Source organism: Budorcas taxicolor, chromosome 4 (assembly GCF_023091745.1).
Source record: "Budorcas taxicolor isolate Tak-1 chromosome 4, Takin1.1, whole genome shotgun sequence".
In the NCBI taxonomy this organism is placed as follows: Eukaryota; Metazoa; Chordata; class Mammalia; order Artiodactyla; family Bovidae; genus Budorcas; species Budorcas taxicolor.
In genome coordinates this window covers 1,961,081-1,975,747 of record NC_068913.1, presented here as the reverse complement: position 1 = coordinate 1,975,747, position 14,667 = coordinate 1,961,081, and the positions used below count along the sequence as shown (strand labels likewise).

General features: G+C 34.9%; 1 pseudogene; it reads right to left on the bottom strand.

Annotated features, from left to right (window-relative positions):
* The window catches only part of LOC128046831 (frizzled-3-like), a 106,283-nt pseudogene that overhangs the window by 48,022 nt on the left and 43,594 nt on the right, over window positions 1-14,667 (bottom strand).

The window sequence follows — 14,667 nt, the reverse complement described above, 5'->3', positions numbered from 1 at the left end:
TTCCAACCAGATGCTTATACGATAAAGCAAGATCAAAACTTTAGATCAATTTTAGGATCACCTCCATCAACGTAATTCAGATTAGGGTCTAAAAACTTAACTGCTGAGTTCCAGCAGTTCAAAAACAACAGCTTTTAAAAATAATGAAAAAGGAGTATCTCTTCTACCTTTATATTTCTTGAAAAATGGAGAAGGTGGTGGTCATTTCTCATAACAGTAAAATGAGTAAAGACTTAAAAAAAAAAAAAGAATGGAGACTGCCCACCTGTAAATTTAGTACGAGGGAGCAGAGCTGGAAGACAGGCTCAGCTGAAGGTAGGGTAGACTGAGACTGAAATAGACAGCCTTTGAACAATGTGGGTGAAGGATATCTAAGATGTTCTGGACACAGTTTTTGAACTGAAAAGCATGAGATCAGCAAGCCCCCTACTTCTTATGACCCTTAAGAAGAAATGACTGGCTCCCTTCCTCAAGGTCACTGAAAACACACAGCACTTTCAGTCATCACATGGGCTCTTCAAAAGAGGAACAGATTCCCAACTTAAGTCACCTAAGTGAAATCTCTTGTCTCAAAATAGTTTCACCAACACGGATTTAACTATTTCCACTTTTGTTTTAAAGCTAAATATTTATTCTACTAATTGATAGTCATCTGTGCTAACAACAATGTATTTGTTTTTTAAAAACGAGTGAAAGAGCTATAGTCACGAACACTTTATTCCAAACAAAGATCCCTAGGTTAATTTTGGAGAACATTAGGTCAGCTCTTGTTGGCTATCTGCTACCCTTATTATTCATAATCTTATATATATATGAGGAGATATAGTCTGACTTTGGAACAACCCAATCCGCAACCTTTCAAAACACAGTTCTATTTAACATTGGGGATTTCCTACGTAGGAGCTTCATACTCATACATTTTAATTCTTATAACTTGAAACACAGGTTTAAAGAAAATCTTTAAAATGGCATGTTTAGGCAAATCTGTAGGCTACATAACATAATATTATTATTTTAGAAAGTATACTTAGAAGACAGAATTCTATAGCTGGCAAAATTGAGTCCATATTAGATATTTGTGGGGGGTAGTTATTTTGCCTTCAAATGATATTCAGAATAATCCTTTGATATATGACAATATCTCAGCAAATGGAAGCTGAAAAACTATACACAGATTTAATGAAAAACTTACATACCTTAAGCATTCCCAAAAGATATTTGCTTCAATTACTGAAGTCATTTTAATTAAACACCTTTGAAAACTGGGCAATTTAACAGCAAAACAAAGCAGAATTTTCTTGATAGGCCTCTGTTTATCTGTAGTTTGATCTTCATAAAGCCTCTGGTAGGTCGGTTTAAAGAGTTGAATTGGGAAGTTGAAATAGCTCTTCTAAAAGATCTTTTGTTTGGTTGTTTCTTGAATATGTATTATGAAACTGCTAACATTTGATCAACAAAACCAATAACTTCACATAGCTCAGAATAATATTACCTAGCTATGGCCACGTAATATGAATCTCCTTGGGCTGATTCTCAAAAACAAAAAAACATCTACTCAAGAGCTTTCTACTGAGATGACCATGATGACTTAACATATACAATAATGTGCAACACTAAGAAAATAAAAGACAAAACAAAAAAAAAGGGCTCAAAAAAAATTCACTTTAAATAAATGTGAGCTTCAGGTATCGTATATTACAGAAAGTGAAATAACTATTAACTATGATAAACTATAGACATATATACTTATATAAATAATCCCAATTCACTATCAGATTAAAATATAGCAAAGTTGGCATTTGTTAAAAAGTTTAAATGAAAAGAAACAGCTTCCATAGCTCTTTCAAATAAAAATAAGACAATTTAACAGCTTTTAAGTGACAAACAAACTTTTCTTTTTGGGAATGAGAGAAAGCGACTATGGATGGTATAGCTCTCTTTAGCATGCCAAAGTAAATGTTCAAACTGCAGTCACTCCTTCACACAGTAATATGTTTAAACTTCAGTGAAAAAATAAAACTTAAAAATAGAGTCTGGAATTTGAAAATAAAAGCAGAAAAGTTGTTTGAAGTTGGTATTAAAGATTTGTGGGAAAAAAAAGATTTGTGAAATGGGATCATTCTAGAGCCATTAACTTTTTAAAAAAGATGAAAAATAAAGAATTCAGATTTATTATGATAATTCACAGCTAAGGTAGAAATAGCACCTGATGACAAGAGAACTTCCAAACTAATGTTTTCAAATTGCAGAGTCCTTTTCATGATTAAAAAAAATAATTTTAAGTTCACATATTAAGAAACTGCAACATTTTCAAGTACATGTTCACCTCAGCTCAATGTAAAGAACTACTGCATTGGTCTTGTCTCGGAAACACAGAATTATTTCATATTAAACCTTTCTGCCAACAAGAGTAGTTCAAAGAAAAATTATCTGAGGCATGGCTAAGGGAGAGATGGAAGATATTTATAAACTTAATTTTCAAAACTGAGGAGGGGTCATTTAGAAAAACAGAAAAATGGTGGATGGATAAATATAAATTAAACCACCCTAGGATTATCTGTTTTACCTTATATATCCCATTATCAAAACCCAGAAAATACTCAATGAAATGTTTAGACCTCAGACTCAAGGTTTAACAAATATAATAGCAAAACAAACAGAGTCAGAGAACAGAAAAGAAAGTTGTGGTGGTGTTCTTAACAGGCGGTTAATATAACACTGTAATATAGCAATGTGTGAATGAGACGCTGGGTATCTAATTGAACTTTTGGATGTCAGGAGAGCTGCCTGATCCAGTGAACTGACCAAAGACAAGGAATCAAGCACAGCCAAACAAATTAAATCAGAAACCAGTGCACATTCCTGTATGCATTTCCATTACTCTTCTCTCCTCACCAGACACCAAACCCAGTACCTAGATTGTGAATCTACAGACCAGGGGTTCAAGAGATTGATAGGAGTTAATGAAGACAATTAGAACAAAGACAATGATCTTTAAGTGTAACAGGAACCTCAATGGCCTTGTTCTCAGAGAATGTAATTATCAATAAATCTACAAGAGAACTCTGTCGAGAGAAGGAAGTAATAGAATCTCTACATTTTATTACAGAAGAAGGCTTCACAGAAACATCTTCTGCAGAACTGAAAAAGTAAAACAAACAAACCACATTTATCTCCAAAGATACTTTAAAGCAGGACATTCACTTGCTCATGGCAATCTGGCAACTGTAGTTACACAAAGAATCTAAGAATTCAGCTAACGGCTAATTACTCAACAGACAAATTTCAATCCAGTCCTCAATTTTTTTTGTATTTTATCATTATTTTAATGTCAGCCAAACCTAATAGCTTTTTAATGAGTTATATGGGCCATATAACTGTTACATGCTTTGTTTACTAATTTTACCTTAATACATTTTGTTTAAAAGTTTAGCCTAAGTTGCTATGCTCATATTTAAAAGAACAAAGACCACAAAATTTTAGATGTTATTTTTTTCTGTACATCAGTTTTAAGGTGCTTATATTGGTTCCTCAGGAGATTTTTCCCTTGGGAGGAAAGAAGGTCATGTTGATTATTTGTAACTTTCTTTTTTTTTTTTTTTACTTTTACAATCTGTAATATAATTTTTCTCCTTTAAAATTACCTAAAATCAAGAATTAAAAACAAAGTCAGCAACATAACTGAATCCTATCAATTTAAGTACAACTTGCACTAACACTGCAGGCTGATCTAGTAAATGGAGTTCACGGAAGGAATAACAAGAATAAGATAATGATTATAAAAAAAACCAAGGGGTAACCAAACCAGAGACAGGTGGAATCTGAGACACGACCTGGTCTAATCCCCTTTTTCTTTCACTTACAGATAGATAAACTGAGGTCCCAAGAGATAAAATTGCAAAGTTGCACAGCTCATTGAAAACAGAGGCAACACTACAAATCAGCCCTCTGATACAATGTTCTGTCAGATTTAAAAGTTAACATAATGTATTTTTACTAAGCATTCAAAAAATCTGCCAACTTAGAAAAAAGAAACTATTAAGCTCTAAAGTTCTTTCTTTTATGTCGAAAGCATGTCAACACAATTAAAGTAATAATTGCAAGTTAGCAATACAAACAAGCTGACTTATATAACAAAAATCCCAGGGCTATAATAAAAATATAGCTCATCCTCCAGTGGAAGTGAGAAATAGATTTAAGGGCCTAGATCTGATAGATAGAGTGCCTGATGAACTATGGAATGAGGTTCATGACATTGAACAGGAAACAGGGATCAAGACCATCCCATGGAAAAGAAATGCAAAAAAGCAAAATGGCTGTCTGGGGAGTCCTTACAAATAGCTGTGAAAAGAAGAGAAGTGAAAAGCAAAAGAGAAAAGGAAAGAAATAAGCATCTGAATGCAGAGTTCCAAAGAATAGCAAGAAGAGATAAGAAAGCCTTCTTCAGTGATCAATGCAAAGAAATCGAGGAAAACAACAGAATGGGAAAGACTAGAGATCTCTTCAAGAAAATTAGAGATACCAGGGAACATTTCATGCAAAGATGGGCTTGATAAAGGACAGAAATGGTCTGGACCTAACAGAAGTAGAAGATATTAAGAAGAGGTGGCAAGAATACACAGAAGAACTGTACAAAAAAGATCATGACCCAGATAATCACGATGGTGTGATCACTCATTTAGAGCCAGACACCCTAGAATGTGAAGTCAAGTGGGCCTTAGAAAGCATCAGTACTAACAAAGCTGGTGGAGGTGATGGAATTCCAGTAGAGCTATTTCAAATTCTAAAAGATGATGCTGTGAAAGTGCTGCACTCAATATGCCAGCAAATTTGGAAAACTCAGCAGTGGCCACAGGACTGGAAAAGGTCAGTTTTCATTCCAATCCCAAAGAAAGCCAATGCCCAAGAATGCTCAAACTACCGCACAATTGCACTCATCTCACATGCTAGTAAAGTAATGCTCAAAATTCTCCAAGCCAGGCTTCAGCAATACGTGAACCATGAACTTCCAGATGTTCAAGCTGGTTTTAAAAAGGCAGAGGAACCTGAGATCAAATTGGCAATATCTGCTGGATCATCAAAAAAGCAAGAGAGTTCCAGAAAAACATCTATTTCTGCTTTATTGACTATGCCAAAGCCTTTGACTGTGTGGATCACAATTAACTGTGGAAAATTCTGAGAGATGGGAATACCAAACTACCTGACCTGCCTCTTGAGAAACCTGTATGCAGGTCAGGAAGCAACAGTTAGAACTGGACATGGAACAACAGACTGGTTCCAAATAGGAAAAGGAGTATGTCAAGGCTGTATATTCTCACCCTGATTATTTAACTTATATGCAGAATACATAATGAGAAATGCTGGACTGGAAGAAACACAAGCTGGAATCAAGATTGCCAGAAGAAATATCAATAACCTCAGATATGCAGATGACCACCCTTATGGCAGAAAGTGAAGAGGAACTAAAAAGCCTCTTGATGAACGTGAAAGTGGAGAGTGCAAAAGTTGGCTTAAAGCTCAACATTCAGAAAATGAAGATCATGGCATCCAGTCCCATCACTTCATGGGAAATAGATGGGAAAACAGTGGAGAGTGTCAGGCTTTATTTTTTGGGGCTTCAAAATCACTGCAGATGGTGACTGCAGACATGAAATTAAAAGACACCTACTCCTTGGAAGAAAAGTTATGACCAACCTAGATAGCATATTCAAAAGCAGAAATATTACTTTGCTGACTAAGGTCCATCTAGTCATGGCTATGATTTTTCCAGTAGTCATGTATGGATGTGAGTGTTGGACTGTGAAGAAGGCTGAGCACCGAAGAATTGATGCTTTTGAACTGTGGTGTTGGAGGACTCTTGAGAGTTCCTTGGACTGCAAGCAGATCCAACCAGTCCATTCTGAAGATCAGCTCTGGGATTTCTTTGGAAGGAATGATGCTAAAGCTGAAACTCCAGTACTTTGGCCACCTCATGTGAAGAGTTGACTCATTGGAAAATACTTTGATGCTGGGAGGGATCGGGGGCAAGAGAAGAAGGGGACGACAGAGGATGAGATGGCTGGATGGCATCACTGAGTCGATGGATGTGAGTCTGAGTGAACTCTGCGAGTTGGTGATGGACAGGGAGGCCTGGCGTGCTGTGATTCATGGGGTCGCAAATAGTTGGACACGACTGAGACTGAACTTAACTGAACTACAGGAAATATGATAAAATGCTTGAAAAATATCACTGTCTTATAAAAATTAATGTTATTAATAAACAGTAATTATGAAAATAATGAAACACTGAATTTTCAAGGTCTGAATTACTCTAAGGTAATACTTGCTTCTCTTGATCATGGAAAACTGCTGACAGTGGCCAATGAAATGATAATAAAAAAAAAAAATCACACTAGTGAAAATGTCCAAGAAAAGACATAACAGATTTCCTGAGAAAAGTGGTTATTAAAAAAAAAAAAAAAATTCTGAAGGAAACCATTCTTCAATACATTTAAGTAGGTTAAACTACTCTCTTTTATAGGAGGTAATGTTGTACTGGCATGGGATTTGAAAGTGAATTTAAGTGAAAATTTACTTTCTTTTATCTTTATGGCAACAAAAATTTTACTTTCTAATTAGAGATCACAGAATAAGAAATATCATTATTAATTTACTGTATTAAATCTTTACAAATCAACCAAATAGGAATGTCTACAAAGATGGCTGGTTTTGGATAAACCTTAATATTCTCTTTCCCAGAAGACTTTGCATCTTGAGAGAAATTATTATAATCCTCTCAATTTGGCTATTAAGGAAGTATAGAATTTAAATTAGGAAAAAATCCAGGAGAGTAATTACAATAAGATGGTAAAGGTTGCTTAATTTTCCCATTTCTTTCTCAAAAATCATATAATTGGAGCAAAACAGAATTGAAGTGAATTAAAATATGAAGAGACGTCAACATAACTTTTTCATAAAATACATAAAAATGACACAAGAATAATGTATAAAATCAGACAGCTACTAAGAAACATACCTGAATTAAACATAAACACGTTTCCTTAGTTGTAAAAAGGCATAAAAGTAGTTTAAAGGAATCATGAGTTCCTTTGTACATCTAAGTTCTATAAAAATGCCTTTTTGTGTGTTTATGTGTGGAAGAGTGGAGAAATCCTTACTTTTTGCAGGTTAAAAAATTACATATACAAATATAATAGTATCACTTAAAATTTAAATTTTTGTCATGATGAAAACCAATAAGTTACAGTAATCACTAATAAAAAAGAATTGTTCCTAATTGGAAGTAATTAGGCATATGAAAGACCTCAAAAGAAAAAAATAACAAGGTCTACACTTCTCTTTATATCTTTCTTGCCAAACTAATGTAGTTATATCATTCCATATCAAAGGAGACATATAATGGATATCCCCAAATTTCTGTTGAAAGTGACCTATAAATTCAACCATATAAATTTTCAGAGCATATTCTGGTATAACATATAATAAAGGGCCAATACAATCTAAGGGCATAGTCATTCTCGAAAAAGAATCTCATTTTTAAAGGGTCAATTGGATTGCTGATTTAAAGACTGTGTCAAATGAATACTGGCCTAACTGCCTATTCTGTTTTTACTGCTCAATACCACTATGCTTGCTTTCTGTAACCCCCAAATTCTAACAAAATCAAATACTATCAGTGTTTTTTTAAAGAACAGTATAATTCTTATTAGCTCATTTGATCCTCACAATGTCCTGCAAAGCAGGTCTCAGAGCCCCAAATTACCTTATCCTCATTTTACATCAAAGAAATTGAGACAAAGAGAAATTAAATGACCTGTTCAGTTTACATCATTATTATGGGTCTTTTGAATTCCAAGCCCAGGGCAATCTTCATTACACTAAACTACGTTAGTCATCCAAGTATGATAATATATAAGTATACCTTTGGCATGTCAAAAGCAATATAAATATCATCATAGTGAAAATTTGGTATGTTAACATTTTCTAAGCTCCAGTCAATGATCCATTATTTTATCAAAAAATTTTAAGTACGTCCTTTTATTTCATGGGATATAGTCTACACCAATAGTTACAACTTTAGCTATTTCCAGCTATTATCACAAAGAAACTAATGAGGTAGGTTAAAATGTAGTTAGTTTTACTCATTTGAAGAGATTCTTAGAATTTTCTTAAATCTGTCCTAAGAAACAGTTTAGAAAATCATCATTAATAAAAGTTCACTCGAATATTAATTCACCCAACTAGTACACAAAGATCTAATTTCACATAAAACCAACAAGAACCTACATTCTTCTAAAATCTGTTCACCTTTTAAATTAATATAAAGTGTTAGTGTAAGTTTGTATATATAATTAATTAAAATAGTAATATGTGCTGTTACTCTAGGAGAAATAAGCTTTATTTGGTGCAATTCATTGATTATTACTTGCCACATATTATTCTGGAAAAGCAGAGACTCATTTAACTTAGCTTAAATTTAGACTCTTCAAACTTCTTTGAATTGAGACTATCACTACTAAAGTGAGTTTCATAATACTCACTCATTTAAATATTTTTTGAAAACCTACCATGCCCTCTTCTAGTTGCTGAGTTATTAACTGTTCTTTGAAACTAATTATTGTTTCGAGCTAAATATTTGAATTGTTTGCTTTAATCACTGAAAAAATTCAATACAATATTGCTGAAATCAGAGTACTTTTCGAAAACTTTTTGGTTATATGTTAACATTTTAGAGAGAACTATTATTTTCTCAGTTGTCAATTGAACAAATAAAATACTAAACATTATCATCTGCCAATCACAACACAAATTAAACATATGGTAAGAAAGCTGTCCGGACTTGTTCAAGTTGGTTTAAGCTGGTTGAGACTTGAAATTGTTGTTTTAAGATAGTTCTTCAATTGTCTCTTTAAAGAAAAAAGTTTTAATTCGGAGCACTAGTTTGATAAATAACACAACTCAAATTAAATACTGTTATTTAAAACAATAGATTAACAATATTAAGTAAATTCTGTGATGCAAAACTAAGACAGTGAAAGCAACTGAAAGGTCAATAAAGCATTTACAAATATATCAACAGTTTAAATGAGAAGATACAAATGAATATTTAAAAATCAGTAAGCACAGGGTTAAGATTTTCATACTGATGTTCACTTAACTGTCTATGGATGTGAGAGTTGGACTGTGAAGAAAGCTGAGCACTGAAGAATTGATGCTTTTGAACTGTGGTGTTGGAGAAGACTCTTGAGAGTCCCTTGGACTGCAAGGAGATCCAACCAGTCCATCCTACAGAAGATCAATCCTGGGTGTTCATTGGAAGGACTGATGCTGAAGCTGAAACTCCAATACTTTGGCCACCTCATGCAAAGAGTTGATTCATAGGAAAAGACCCTGATACTCGGAAGGATTAGGGGCAGGAGGAGAAGGGGACAACAGAGGATGAGATGGCTGGATGGCATCACCGACTCAATGGACATGAATTTGAGTAAACTCCGGGAGTTGGTGACGGACAGGTAGGCCTGGTGTGCTGTGATTCATGGGATCGCTAAGAATCGGACACGACTGACCGACTGAACTGAACTGAACTGTCTATACTTGGCCCACAAAGAAACCAATTAACATTTTGGCAATTGATGATATAATGCAGATGGCAATGAATGACAGCATCTTTGAGCTCAAACTGGTACCTTCTATGTTAACTTAGTTTTGTGTTTGAATGTTTGTTTTGGTCTTTCATGCTGTTCTCAGGAGAAATTCTCAGACAAAAGCCTCATGAATTACTGATTTATTCATAAATGAGTTGTTACCAATTTGATCTTCAGAGTAAAGGTCTACTGTCAGATGTGAGGGAATTCAGACTCTACTTGTCTTGAGTATTAACTCTAGTTTCAAGGAGAAAGACAATGAGCATGGAGGAAAAAGTAAAGCATTTGAGCCAAATGTTCAAATATCTTATGAAGAATTAATAATAATTATTTAAAAATATGTACTTTGAAAGAAAAAAACATGAGAGGCAAACAAATTATTATTATCAGAAAACTGATTTCTGTGCCTGATGAAAGCTTTTCCAACACCAAATTTCTGGGTACATTTTAAAGAAGGAGAGGAAAAACTCCCCATGAATTCAAACACATGTCAAAGACTGCACTATGGTAGTCCTCAAACAAATATCTTATGTCCTCAATAATCTTAATCCCTTCTAGTTCATAACACTAAAGTTTTCAAAGAGCTTTCAGCTTTTATATGATTTTTCAGCTGATATCTATTGACAACTTTGTGAAGTAGGTATTTATTTTCTATCTTCATTCAAAAACAAGGGAACTAAGGTTCAGAGAAATTAATTTGTAAAAGGTCAGAAACTAGCACATGGCAAAGCCAGACCTCTCTGAAGTCTAGAATATTTTTTAAAGTCTGATTCTTGGATATCTGCATAAGAATCACCTATGATATTAATATTTTTATGACAATATATTTTTAAAGATAACTTATATGCAGAGTACATCATGAGAAACGCTGGACTGGAAGAAACACAAGCTGGAATCAAGATTGTTGGGAGAAATATCAATAACCTCAGATATGCAGATGACATCACCCTTATGGCAGAAAGTGAAGAGGAACTAAAAAGCCTCTTGATGAAAATGAAAGAAGAGAGTGAAAAAGTTGGCTTAAAGCTCAACATTCAGAAAACGAAGATCATGGCATCCAGTCCCATCACTTCATGGGAAACAGATGGGATAACAGTGTAAACAGTGTCAGACTTTATTTTTTGGGGCTCCAAAATCACTGCAGATGGTGACTGGAGCCATGAAATTAAAAGACAATCCTTGGAAGAAAAGTTATGACCAACCTAGATAGCATATTCAAAAGCAGAGATATTACTTTGTCGACTAAGATCCATCTAGCCAAGGCTATGGTTTTTCCAGTAGTCACGTATGGATGTGAGAGTTGGACTGTGAAGAAGGCTGAGCACCGAAGAATTGATGCGTTTGAACTGTGCTTTGGAGAAGACTCTTGAGAGTCCCTTGGACTGCAAGCAGATCCAGCCAGTCCATTCTGAAGGAGATCAGCTCTGAGATTTCTTTGGAAGGAATGATGCTAAAGCTGAAACTCCAGTACTTTGGCCACCTCATGCGAAGAGTTGACTCATTGGAAAAGTCTCTGATGCTGGGAGGGATTGGGGGCAGGAGGAGAAGGGGATGACAGAGGATGAGATGGCTGGATGGCATCACTGACTCGATGGATGTGAGTCTGAACGAACTCTGGGAGTTGGTGATGGACAGGGAGGCCTGGCGTGCTGCAATTCATGGGGTCGCAAAGAGTCGGACACAACTGGGCAACTGAACTGAACTGAACTGAACCATCACCTTTAACTTACTGAGTAAGAATTTTTAGAAGTGGGGTCCAGAATTCCAGTTGTAGATCAGTCAGGTAATGGATATAAAAGCCTAACATTGTGTCCAGCTAGGTTTTCATGATATGATATGAAATGATATGATATGATAGGATGCCATCACATTGTCAGCAGGGGCAAGTTAGTTTCAAACAGCCTGCAGTCAGGCCTGCAGCAGATTAGAATCACTGGGGAAGCTTTGTATAAAACTACCACTCCTCATCTCAATGAGAGGAAGGTGTCAGGCATCCGAGGTTCCCCAAGTGATTCTTAACAGCAGTCAGGGTTGAGGATGGCTTGTTTAAATATGCTTGTCTACATAACACATCCAGAATTTTCCAAAATTTTTCTTTCCCTTCTGATCATTATCATGCCTAATACAGTTTACAATTTTTATTATGAGTTATTTAAATATTACAAGACAAAATGTCAAAGATTTTTGAGTTGATATTTTTACAGTTAAAAGATACTTCACAGCAGGACTAATCATGCTTCATTAAGCTACAATGAATTTCAAATATCCCAAATTAATCACCACTGTGTACTAGGATTATATATATATTTCAATTGTAAAGAAGAATGACCCAGAATCTGAAGATATGGGTGTGGGGCAAAAGCTATAGCTTATTGGCTACTGGGCAATGCAAGTGAAACAAGTCCACTGATAGGAGGGGCCTGGATACCAACATCTGGCAGCTTTGGCAAGATTACATCTCACTGCAAAAAACACAATAACAGATACAGAGGAAACACTTCGCTGTTTTGTAATTATGGTTACTAGAAAAAGGCTTACAGTGTGTGATGCTTATCTTATATGCATAGAACATATCTGAATATGAGGTTCTCTACAAATCAATACTACTACATGGGAAAAAATGGCTAAAAGTAAAAATTTTCTGTCATGCATATGGATGTTATCAATATAAAAACACAGCCAGTAAAAGTAATATTTACTAAAGTAATAAAAACAGCACAATTACTGAGAAAAAAATGTCCATCTCTGCTTTTACTCTGTTGCTAATCCTACTCCTGTATTTCTCTGGATAAAGACTATTTTGACAGAATTTCAAAAGAGTCTCAGTAGACTAATCAGATTCTTCAGTTGATTTTGTATTCTATTAGCTAAAATACCCTTGCTGATTTATCAAATTCTCCTACGGTTTAAGAACAGTTCTTTTTCACTTAGTGGAAAGGAAACTACAAATTCCTACTATTCATCTGAGAAATAAACCTTGCATAGAAAATTTTAATTCTGAAATTTTGTTTTATTAACAGAACTAACTACCAGAATGTTACCTCACAACTAGTTGATATTATATGAAAGTTCACTATAAAGCAGTCACCATACATTTAGGATTTTTCCAAATATAAAACAAGTGTGTTTATAAAAATGCTTACAAGACAAATAATTATTTCTTCATCACCTAGAAATAAGTTATTTATGTGATCATATCATTCTTAGCATTTTGGATGCCTTGAGGTTCCAAGTTTGATGCAATATAAAAAGCAAAAATTTACTTGTCAATGGACACAATCTGCACCTGACTGAAAGCATCATAACTGAGTTATAGCAATCAGTCATGCAAAGACAAAGAATAAAATCTTCTTTTTAAACAGCACAAATGTTCCACCTTAGACAGCACAATTTGGGCACTGGTTCCATCTTCTTCAATAACTCGATTCATGCAGGTACCATGTGCGATGTGAGTCATACGATTATTACTGAGATCTCTGATGCTGCTATGTCGTGACTGTTCATTGAGCTGATGGGAACTACTGTGCCTGGAGTGATCTGTAAGTCGTGACATGCTGCCATGAGGTAGTCTCTCTTCCATTCCTCTGTAACTGCAGGGAGTGTACCTAATGTAGGAGGTAACAGAACACATTAGAAAATAATACTAAAATTTTTCATGAAAATAACACTGATTTACAAAATAATTTCATGATTTATATTGTTGAATTATTCAAATGGTCAAACAAAAGGGAGAAAAAAATCTACTATTTAGGCTCAGAATTAAGAGATGCCTTGCAACCAGACAGAAGCTGAAGTTAGGCAGAGCTAATTGATCTAAAACTATGATAAGTAAGGATATTTTTCTCATTCAAATAAGTTTTGGGTTGTGAGGTAGGTCCCAGGAGAGGAAGAATAAGAACAGAAGAAATATGGCTTTGTCCTAGGCAATCTAGAAGAATGGTGAGTCATGGTGCAGCAAACTCCAATCTCACTACAACCCTGGGATTGGAAAAGGGAGCATATGAAATTAGAGGAGAAATTAACAGAACATTAAAAAAGTGAGGGAGTTGGCAAGCGATGATGATGCTAAGTGTGAACAGCATCCTTCCAGAGAGCCCAGTTAATAGCTCAATTAACTACCTGTAAAGCAAATTCTCTCCTCATCCCTTCCCCAAGATGCAGCTTTTGAGTGTGTCAACTGGGTTCCATTGCTCATCGCAGGCCGTCCTCTCCATCATTCTATTTATCTTGAAAGGCAGCAGTGGGACATGTTAAAATTTTCTTTTGTTGCGATTCTGACTCACTTGAGTCCCCATTAGAGCTAAGAAAACTCACAGTCATATACACTATATGTGTGTGCATGCTAAGTCGCTCAGTCACGTCCAACTCTGTGTGATCCTATGGACTGTAGCCCTCCAGGCTGCTCTGTCCATGGGATTCTCTAAGCAAGAGTACTGGAGTGTGTTGCCATGCCCTTCTCCAGTGGATCTCCTTGACCCAGGGACTGAACCTGTGTTTCCTGTGTCTCCTGCATTGCAGGTGTATTGTTAACCACTGAGCCACCGGGAAAGCCCCTGTATAACTAAACACAGTTTTGTAAAAAGTATTTAATTTAGAATAACAGCAATCAAAGAAAACAATCAAATATAATTAATACATTAAATTTTTAGTAGTATTTCTAAAAATAAAAAGGAGGTAGCAGGTTTTTCCTTTTTAAAAGTCATCAAAAGAACTAGTCATGAACAGCTAAAGACCTACTGGCTGTCAGAAAATACCAATTTACCATTTCCCTCAGTTAATGATTATAACAAATTTCATTACTCATTATGAATCATTTGTAAAATTTAAAGATTGTAAAGACCGATTCATATACTACTGAGGTGATCCAGTCTTATATAGCAGTGCTTATCAAACAATGTTTTTATTAGAGCACCAAGTTTAAAAATGAAGTCCTTTTAAAATGAGAAAAGAAAGCATGTCTTTCTTCTCCTGTTTGAATAAAGCAAAAAAGAAAATTTAAGAATGAAAACTACCTTTAGAATAT